Below are 11,704 nucleotides of genomic sequence, written 5' to 3' on the forward strand. Positions count from 1 at the left end.
CTCAAGAACCAGCAGTCTGAAGTGTTTCAGAGATGTGATCAGTATGATGTCTTCTAGAAACTTAATGTTAGGTGATAATTCTTAACATTCTTAAAACTATTTATGGTTAGATGTTAAAGGGAAAGAATGCATTAAAACTCAGAAGAACTGTGGTTAGATTTCCATTGCAGCTTAAGCCACTGAAGAACAGTATTCAAGTCATCAATATAATGCTATCAGAGTGGTCCAAACCTCTGATCTGATCAAGCCATTTTGGAGATTAAAGACTTCAGCTGTCCAGTTTAAAAAGACCATTTTTTGAACTATGAGCCTTTAAATTTGTCTCAGATTGGTGATTCACAAGTAGCTGGTTCAAGTCATTAGGCCATCTTAGAATAGATCGCTATTCTGATGAATCCTTTGCATTCAAAGATCTCTTACAACCTCTCCTTCAGAAATGCAGGACATGATAGCTATTGTAGGCAAGTTCTACAGCATAAGTCATGGGGATAGGTTTCAGTTTAGACAGAAATTCCAATACAGTTAAAAATCTGAAAAAAAAAGTGCATAGAACAGAAGGGCTGGCACAGTGTTAACCTTGTACTGTTAAATCAATACTGTAATACAGATCCTCTCGCTGAGACAGCATCACCCTTTCTGATCACCCAAATTAATGCATGCTGCATTAATACACTTCCTTTATCATTACAGGAAAGAAAAGGGAAATAAAAATAGAAATGATGTGAATGACTAGCTTGGGACTTGTTTTTGAAAAGAAGGATGTTACAGATATTAGAGAAAAATCTTACCCTTTATTTCTAGATACAATGGGTGAAAGAGAGACCTTATGTTAGCTATGCAAACTGAATTCTCACACAGCATAGGTAAAATTCTCATTTTTTGCAGTCTTCTGGAAAGTTTAAAAGCTCCAGAGTAGGACCAGACAAGCAAACTTGATACAGAATGTAGTAAACTACCTTCTGACCCTGGGATCCCAAAAATTTACCAGCAAATCATTCTATAGTGGGTTTATAGTAGTTCAGTGTTCAACCAAGAGGAATGATCAGGTAGACTCAAAATGCATTTTTCCCAGATAAAAATAATATTTATATATATATTAAGAAGATGCATTTTATTTTCAGTTATTTTCAGATTTTGAAAGTGATGTCCCTATATTGAATGCCTATTTTTAAGAAATGCCAAAGAGAAGAATTTAAGAATTTAAGAATTGGCATTTAAGAATGTCAAATTTAAAGAAAAAGATTTAGATTTCTGTTTAGCAAATGACAAAATACTTCTTTTACTTCACAAGCTTTTTTTCTTACCCAACATTGTTATTTTTTTCAGTAATAAATTTTGTCTTAACATTTTGAATTGTGAGAGGGGAAGATTGCTATATATTTTTAAAGTTTTTATTAAATAAATAATTTATCTTAAAGTTGTGCCTAGGTCTGTTCAATGGTCTATTTAAAAAGTGTGTTCTTTGTCCAGTCTTTAGCATTACAATCTGCTTAACATCACTCTTAAACAAAAATCACTATGAAAACTGACTCCATTATTGGTAGTCTTGCTGAACATCTCTAAGACTGAATGTTCTGTGGGGCTGATCAGGAATCAGGAATAGGTTTGTTTCTCATCTGCAAAGGTTGGGTCATCAAAAGGAAGCTGGAGAGGATGAGGATGTTATAGAAAAGCTTTCCTTTTGTCACAGGAGCCTATTTTTCATTTCATTTCACAAAAACCTAGAAACGTATTCCATGGTAACAATGATTTTGACATCATCAAAACTATGGCAAGATGATGCATGATTTTTAAAAATTTGAACTAAAACTCTCAGCACTATGTAGCTTATACTGATTTCCAATAAAATTGCAGGGGTTTTATCCATTTCAAAATTATTTTTCTAACGTTAACTGATTAATATAATGTAATAAAATATTTTTAATATTGTTAAGGAGATAGTGTTGATCTAATAAAACAGTATCAATAAAAAATAAGAAGTCATATTTTAAATCACTGGAACCATAAAAGAAAATAAAAATCATTAAATAGATCTTGCTTCTTTTTTAATTTTGCCCATGGAGACTTTAAATATGGATTTAAAATTCTAAAAAGAAATTTCTATTTTTGCCCAGAAGTATCATTCTCTGTTCTGTCTTTAATCTTAATAAAGAAAATGTGCTTATTATAAAATTAGTTTATTAAAATTCTTCATATCTCTGTTTACACATTCCCTTCTTATGCTTGAACTTCAGTAATTTAATGCTGAATACAAAGCCGTGTTTCTACATAGCTGCCAAAATGGCTGTTTAACGTAGATATGAATCTCCCATTTTAAATTATGTCCTGGTTTATCAGACAGCATTCTTGTCTTACAATATACATATATCTTTCATTTTTTTGTGGTGATTAACAGTCTCTACTTGACATATTATTTTCTATGGCTTCTAGGCAATTGTTACCCATACTGCTTTACCAATTCTAAAAATGTATCAGAAAGTTCACATAAATTATTTAACAACTATGTGGCTTCTTTATTATCTTTTCTCATCAGAAACACAAGATGTTTAAGATGATATCATAAGGTTCAAGCATTCTCTATGCTAATGCTTGCCTATCTCAGTTTTATAATTGCGAGACAAATCTCAGAAAAAGATGATATTATCTGGAAAAAAAAAAAAAAAGTTAAATAAATTTTAAATGTTTTATATTTACGTTCTAGTTACTGAGCATTTAGATATAACATTTTTTTTTCACCATTTTCTTTACAAGAAAGTCCTAAGAGAAAACACGCAAGCTGAGATTTTCTTAATCACAAACCTCCAGAAACTGAAGGTTTAAAAACAATTAAGATTATGAGATTTGATAAGTCTGTGCCTTAGAAACATCACAGTTCTCCCCAATTAATATGGAAAGCAACTATTACTGCCAAGATATAACTCAACCCCTTTAGAATTCAGACTTGATATGTAATGGATTTAGATACTTATTGTGCTTATTGGTTAAGCACATCACCAGAAAACTACTTTCCTAATTATCTAATGAACACACCTATATTACTGGTAGCATTAAGTCACAATTGCACTGCTTTTGAGTGGATGGAAAAATCTTTGGAAAAGTGCTATGGAAGTCACACACAAGCACTACTCTTTTCATTTCTCCATTTAGATCTAAGGTCCCTGCTTACTCCACTTTTTCCTCTCAAGTCTTTTGGGCAAAACCCTTCTGGGGAGCTGGGTTGTCCAGGAGGCATCCTCCCAGCATCCCGTGGGACTTCACAACCACCTGAGATACCACCCGTCTTTATTCTCTACATGAGTCTACTGCCTATTCTTTTTTATTACTGTTTAACCACCTTACCAAAAGCCTGCTCCAAAATATGGTGATGTTTTTTTGATTGTTTGTTTGTTTGTTCCCTCATTGTTCCCACTTCTGCCACATGTACATAAATACAGTGTCAGAAACACCTTGAAAGCCTGACAGCTTTACTTGGGTGTTCTCATTCTGGTATTACTGATAAAATTCCTGAGGTACAGATGGTCTCATATCCCCAAAACTCCTTCCCAATTACTCTGTTCGTGCTGGTTACACTTAATTGACCTCTTCTGCTCTCTAGACATTGTAATCCTGCTTGAGCCTTGACTCTCACATGTAACTTTAATGAAGCGCATTTGATTTCTTATCTTATGTACTTACAGTATAAGTACCACAGCAACAGAATAATCTGCTTTTGTGCTCACAACGTGTCTTTGCAATTGAAGAGTTTTCATCATCCTTCTGGTTCCCATCATAGTCCTCAGTCAATTCTGGGACCTACTGATCCAGTGGGACTTACTGCTCACAGTAATTTTATTACATTATTTAACACACCATGAAATGAATATAATTAGTCCTCTGTTCATTTCCCTTCAGCACAAGGACCAGGTTTGAGACTGGGGATACTCAAATGGTAGCACTGTCAGAAATGGGTATTCAATGCTGTTCATCACCAGATGACATGAAGATAACTTTATCTGTACACAGTGGCTTGTTAGAGTCTCTGCCTTTTGTTAACTCTTAGCAAGGAAAGAATGATACTGCCCAAATTCAGTATGGGAGAAAGAAAAAGAAAAAGAAAAAAAAAAAAAAAAGTGTAGATTAATGACTGTGATTGATTTCTGGAGCATGTAATTCCATTGTAATGCTTGCCATGCACCCATGGCTCTTAGAGGTGTCAGGCAAATAATCATGTACAGTGCAGGAGGCTCAAATCTGTCCCCTCTCCTTCTCCCTCTTCTTGGGACATAACTCTCAGTGTCTCTATTCAGAGCTGTCACCAGAAATGTTGGTGCACTGATTAATGTGTTCAAGAGCTTCCCCCTAGTCTGGGATTAATGGCAATGCAAAATGAAGCAAAATGTTCTGGTTTTGCATTTCTGTAGAAGACTGGGGTGAGGATGCTCCAAAGCCATGGTTTCCTTGTTGGGCATTATTAAAATAAATAAATAAATAAATAAATAAATAAAGGGGTCCCTTAAAAGAGGAAAGGAAAGAAAAAATCCTATGAGACTTACTCGTCATGTTGAGAGTCAACTTGAATTTCTGAAATCACGTAGGTGGTTTTTAGTAGCACTGCAACTATCTTGAATTCTGGCATTTACTAAGCACTTGGACCACCTGTGTCTTACACATGGGGAATGTCTTTTTTGTTTGCTTTTTTATAGAAAATACTTCCACATGTCTTAAGAAGCAAATTGTTTTTATGGAAACATATTGTTGGTGCTGGTGGTGGGCTTTTTTGTTCATTATTTTTTTCCCTTGTGGTGGTCCCAGTGAGTAAACTATAAATGTTTTCTCAATACCTGTTCTTGGAATATTTGCTTAGTAATATTCAACTTATATATGCACACACAAACACTTATATAATATGTGTACATGAAATGCAAGGCACTGTTTAGTCCTCTAAAAATTGTCTTTGTCATACATATTTTTCTATCATAAGAAATACTGCAAGCTGTATTGAAATAGATATACAGAAAGCTTTCAAGGCTGTTCCCTTTGAAGTACTCTCATTTCAAATAATGGATTCTTCATTTCAAAATAAAAAGGTTCTTAAGTGAATTTAATCATGTACAACGGTATATAAGAAATGAAGTGTTAAAAATGCCTAATTCACAGCAGAATCTGTATTTATTACTCTCTAATTTGTTTTCTCTGAAATAAGAAGTTGATAAGGAGAGCAGCACAAAGTGGACATACTGAGAATCAGGACCTGACTTTTTTGTCTTTGATGGTGCCAGAAGTGTATGCTCTCATTTCAACATGAATAGATAAAAGATATTTTCCACTGACTCCTCTTGAGAAGTCTCATAAAACATCTGTGGCTCAGGGCCCTTATGAGGATATGAGTGTAGTTTGGGTGTATTTTATACCACAAAAATAAGGCAAGACTTCTTGCAGATGAGGAATTGACCTTACAAATAAGAGTTTAGGCTTTGCTTTCAGATGCAGCAAAATATGGCTAGTACCGAATATGTGTTATAACTTAACATACTAATAACTCTTCGGTTCAGTGAGTCTGACAAAGTACCACAATTGCAAGCCATGTGTAGCTTGTAATCTCAGCTTGCCACTCAGCAGACAGATAAAAACTCCATGACAGCACAGTGCAAAAATCCTAATGAATAAATAAATAAATAAAGAAGTTGCTGAATGAAATATGATCTAATATCATAATAGTCAAGTCCCTCAGTACTGAAATGTTTTTCAGTCACCCCTGCTGCTCTCATTTCATTTCTCCAAAGACTACCAACTATTTTATAAAACCATTGTACACATTTTCAGATACTTCAGTCATTCTGTTACAACTAAGTTTGGTTCAAGTTTTGTGATTTTCTTACATTTGGGGACAGCATTTTTCAGATGAGAAAGTGTAGAAAAAGTCTTACATTTCTATGTATGTTTAATGACTAACGTTTAGATTTGAAAAAAGATATCTGTCTGAAATAACAAGAATGAATAAAGGGCCAATTAACTTCTGAGTTACACTGTAGCTGCAATGATTCTTAGCTAGTTTTACAGAATTGACATCTTTCACATTATTTCCTTTGACGTAGCATTTCATTCACTGGAGTCATGAAAATTGATACTTCTAGTCAGCTTATTAAACTGTGCTAACAGGGAATACATGATGGAAATTTTTCCATCATCATTACGTCTTCCCTTGATGAACTTCAGTTCCTTGACTTCTTGCCTAAGAGAAATGCATAAAAGTTGATCTTATAGATCATTAGTAAAACTCTGTATTTCTTTTAAATAGTGCACATTCAACAAGTTCATTCATCAACATTCTTCGAGCCCCTTTTTTTTTTCCCAAAATATAATTTATTCTTTATTATGTAAATAAAAAGGTGTAATAAATGTATTGATTTAAAAGAAGTACAGTAACCAAATCATAAAATTATTGTAATAAAATCCTTGTTAAAATTAAGAATGGTAAGATTTATTAAAATTATGGTAAAATGGAGTAGATGGATCCTGATGTGAAGAAATATATGATCAAACAGTAACATGACAAAAATATGAGTATTTAACTTAAGCAGTCTATAATAGAAATTGTAAGATGGTTAGCATCGGTATTCTGAAGACCTGTGGCTATTTTTATGTGTTAGATAATTTACTTCCTCCCTATAAACAAGTTTGTGTTCTTTTGTTTTGCATGAATGAAAGAACAAAAAAATAAATTTGTCCATACGATAATGTATGGCCCTTTTGTTTTGTTTGTTGTTGTTTGCTTGTTTTTGTTTTGTTTTTGTTTTGTTTTGTTTTGAAAAAGACAACATTATCTTAAACAGATTAGTTGTTACTGGAAGTCTGAATTGTTTTGGTTGAATCTGGATCTCCTGCCATTATTCTGCTTGCTCACTGCAGAATTCTGTGGTATCCATCTTTTGGATACCACGTGTGTGTACTTCGATTACTTTTGTTAAGTGTTATTGGCCTTTTAATTAAAATTTGTAAGTCTTATTCTAGTCAAAGAACAAGAATCTATCAAAGATCTGGATCTGGATATTTTTCTTTATCACAGTTTTCCGAAACAATCCACTTCCAAACAACGTGTCACTTCAGAGATGCGGGCTGCTGCATCTGCTTTGTTTATAGGACAAAGCAGAATTCTTGTCAGCAACAAAATAGTAATGGAGACACATCTAATATGGCAAACCTAAAGGGCTGAGCAGAACTTAGGAGGAGGTGGCTGGAAGGTTTTAAACTGAAGGCAGTTATTATGATGCAGGCATGGGTTTAGGTGTCTCAAAAGTTTTACAGTGAAAAAATAAAAGTAGACAGTAATAGTCTCTCAGCATAAAATACTAATAGGAGCTCATAATATTTGGTAGCTCTGCAGCTCAGTTAATACTAGCAAAAAGTAAGTCAGCAAACTAAAAGAAGTAATATGGCTCGGTCTTTTGACTTTTCTCACTTGCAGTTTTTATTAAAAGAAGGAAAAAGATATGTGCCCAATATTCAAATTCCTTGCTGATATGAACCATGAAAACTCTAGAGAGGTCATTTGGCTTAATGACAACATAACATATCCCCCAGTGCTTAGAAAATTTATCATCTCCATCTAAACATGTTTACATCCCTATTTAGAATAAAGAGTATACAAACAATATGTTCTCTCATGCTTTCCATTTCAATTAGGCTGGAATGTCTTACCAGGGGCCATATGGCTGTGTGCAGAGCTAGGCATCCTTCAGCTGACTTAAGAATGAACAACAGTTACTGTTATGGTCTGTTATGCTGTAAAACTAAAGTGTAATTCAAAGTCCATAAGGACCCTTTCCTAAAACAAGATCTTAAAATTAAGACAAACTGGACATCTCTGAAAATTGTTCTGTATTTCTCAGGCCTTCTTTGTCCCAACACCTGTCTGAAGAGGGAGAGAATCATTTCTTCGTTTCATTCAGTGCCTTGCAAATGCCATTTCAAAGAATAAATTAAATACCTAAAAATGGTGAGCATCCAAGATATAATTTGGATGTATGCAGGAGGTTTAACCTGAGGCCCAGATATTAAGATAACAACAAGTGATGCCAATACTTTCTGTTCACAGTCTGCACTGGACTCTGTTTTATCCTTCATGAGAATGATTTATTATATATTTCAGGCAGTTGAGTAAAACTCAGTATTTCTTCATTACCGTTTTAAACATATTTTCAGCTAATTTTACAATACAAAAGTAAGAGGACTAGAAAAGATCCCAGTGGTGGGATCAAGTGGGTAAAGTTTGTGATCAGCAAATATTTTGAAAAGAAAAGAGCTCATGGCCAAACAAATAGAGCATTACTGAAAAATAATTAGTGTCTTTGCCCCCAGGTGCATTGCTTTTAAATTGTATCCAGTTCACTCTGCTCTTGGCATTCTGCTGCTGACATCAAATGGACATTTTGCAGTTAGTTACCTAGGCTGTGTCATAGATATATGTGTCCCAGAAGAGGCTAACCATATGAAAGCAGCTTAGCAAAACCAACAAACCATTCATAATGTGTCTCCAAATACATGATGGCTTTTGTAATAAAAATCCAATGGCAATCTCCACAGGTTCAGGGAGCTGCAGAGCCTGCTTCTGCTTTAGACAACAAATGGGGTGGCTTGCTCTTTTTAGCCACTGGATGTAAAAACTAAGTACACTTGGAACAAGACTTTAAAAATTATTATGATAGATGGGGGGTTGGTTAGTTTGTTTTAAGTTATAATATTTGTATGTATTTATAGCTACTTTAAAGATGTTGGACCCAAGCCTTTGTGTATGTTGGAGTCATTGAAGCTGGGCTGATACATGTCAGCTCTGCATCTGACTTATGATTTCTATCTATGGGAGTCTGATAAGCAAAATTTTATATCTGTTTTACAAGCAGAAAGTTTAAGTGGAAAATTCTGAACATAGCCTCTGGTACAGAATGAATCAGCCACGAATTGATGGTGCTGTCCTAGGAGGATTGTGGCTCTTTCCTTAACTTTCCCCATTCAGTGTGCTTTGAGTCCTGCAGTGTTGAGATACTCACGTAGAGTTTGTTCTGTTTTGTCTAGGCAGAAGGCAAGCCCTGCAGCAGTGGCAAGATGCTTAGCTGTAGGCAAGGTTTTCTGGCTGAGCATCTATGTTTACATGCCACAGTATCCGTGCTAGCATGTGTTGCTCTACCCTTAAAAAAAAAAAAAAAAAAAAGAGAGAGAGAGAGAGAGAGAAAGAGAAATTGTTGTCAGCCCTAACCCCTTTTCTTTTTCCCTTTTCCCTTGCCATTTTCTCTAAGAAAATGACACCATGCTTATCTGAATTGAAAGTGGCAAGAAAGAAACAGATTCAAGGTGGGATTTCACAAGACATTTCACAAGACAGTTAAGCTATGCTTTGACACTGAAGTCAGTCTGTTCAACTCACTGAATCAGTAGGAAAATCTAGGAAAATGAGTGACTGGCTTTCTTTCAGGTTAGCAAATTTTAGATTTTAGTCAGAGAATTGCAAAGGAGAGGTAAGGACCATACATCCATGAGGTGGTGTTAAATAAATAAAAAATAATTTAAAAATATATATATAAGAAAGAAAGAAAGATCACCAAAGCCATTTGTCTGGTCAGCTGTTTTGTTTAAATATGTGCAACTGTGTTACCCAGTTTGGAGATATATGAAAGCATGCTCTCATTTGAATTTTACTTTGACTTGCCTTGATAGAAGTGTGACTTTGTGGTATACAAATAGGAGCAGGGCATTCCTTAGATAGCAGTATGGCAAATCTCTGTGCTGGAGCAGCCTGGATCTGCAGCATAGTCGCCACAGAATCTACACAGTGAGAGCACTCTTTTAGCTGCATGAACCAGTTAAAGAACTGCTGCCACAGTTGTCAGAAACAAGTACGTTCCAGTAAAAGGTGGTGACCATGAAAGCACTTCAACATGTACCACTGTAGTGGGATGCATGCTTGGTCTCCAGGTCTCCTGCAGAAGTAGCTCACAGAATTTGGTGAAATAGACAGTTCTGGAAAGAGTTTGCATTTGCTGTTTCTGATAATTTATACTGACAGTTATGTGAGTTCTGCTAAGTGAGTAATGGGAGCAGACAGACTGAGAGTGCGCAAAACAAGGTAGGAAGGTCAGTCTGGACCCTCAAATTAGGAAAAGATTGACCATGGTATGTGCAACAGCATAGGCAGAGTTAATGTGAAGAATGAGTGGGGCAATGACTGGCACTACAGCACGAGTTTCTGTTCTTTGCTTCAAGCCAATCACCTTGACTTTTCCTATGCAATGGATCATGATTATTCATGTCTATGTCCAAGTGAACTATGTCCATGGTACTCAAACCGCTGTTGCTGAATCAGGTGGCTAATGGTATTAAAAGTTATGTTCAGAGAGACCATGATGGTTGTAAATTAGTGGATGTCTATGACCTTTCTGTATAAACAAAAAATATCTCTGTGCCCTTTATAGATGAATTCTGTAGTTGTTTTACGGAGTTCTTGACAATTGCTTTTTACACCAAATTTACTCAGTGCCTAGCATAACAGAGTACTGATGCTGCATGTTTCTGGATCAGTTGCTACAAAACAGCACAGCAATAAATCCATTTAAATATGTTAGTCTAAAATATCTCCTGACCTTCAACTTGCTCCAGACTACAACTTGCATCAGACTACAGATTTTCACAGCACAGCTTTTTCACTGTTTACATCAATACCAAAGATGTGTGCAAAGAGGTGGGAGGAGGTGCAATTTTGGTGGAAGAATAGTAAGGAACAAGGACATGACTTTAAATTACTGATAATAAGTAATTAATGTTACTGTGACAGAGAAGGGAGAACCAGTAAACCAGTGTTTAAAAAAAAAAAAAAAAAAAAAAAAAAAAGGAATTAGAACAACTGGGATAGGAAAAAAAGAGATGAGTTTGAAGACAGATTTTGGATGCCTGTAGGTACTTTAGACTTTAATGCCTGTAGGTACTTTGTAGGTACTTAAACCTTTTAAACTTTCCTCTGTGCCTCCACTGCATTAATTAAGCTAATTACAAATAGGATCATGGGAAAGATTATGCAAGCTTGATTTTGATTGCCATATTGTGCTGAGAAATTGTTGATTTTCTTGGGGGGACTACTAGCCACAGAGGAATATTTTCCAGAAGTGTATATGAGACAAACAAGGAATCCATATTTTTTTATTACTGCATTCATGCATGGAAACTGTGAGGCATCCTTCACTAAATGAAGAAGAAGTGGAAAAAGAAATAACTCTAGAATGATGAAGAGGCCACTGTTTTTTATTAGTCTGTGATTTGAGACAATGGGTGACATTACTGTTTATTTCCATTTAAGTCAAGTTGTTTTGCAAAATTCTGGTTGGCCATAACTAATAACATCATACAGGAACTCCATAACTAACCTCAGCATTTATTTCTCTGCCTGTTACTCCGGAGTGTACTATCCTGGTTTCCTCTTAGGATTTGTGTAAGCACTTTTGGCCTCATTGCAATCTCAGTCATGTGCTGCCAGTATTTCAACAAGTACCTCCCACAAAAATGTTCCTGTGTACTGAGTACAAAATCCTGTGTCCTTCTGGTGTATGGAAAAGGAGGGAGAAGATGAAGAGGAGAAGAAATTTGGAATTTTAAGTTCCTTTTCTAAAAAAAATAAGAAATAAAATAAAATAAAATAAAATAAAATAAAATAAAATAAAATAAAATAAAATAAAATAAA

This window comes from Oxyura jamaicensis, chromosome 2 (assembly GCF_011077185.1).
Source record: "Oxyura jamaicensis isolate SHBP4307 breed ruddy duck chromosome 2, BPBGC_Ojam_1.0, whole genome shotgun sequence".
In the NCBI taxonomy this organism is placed as follows: Eukaryota; Metazoa; Chordata; class Aves; order Anseriformes; family Anatidae; genus Oxyura; species Oxyura jamaicensis.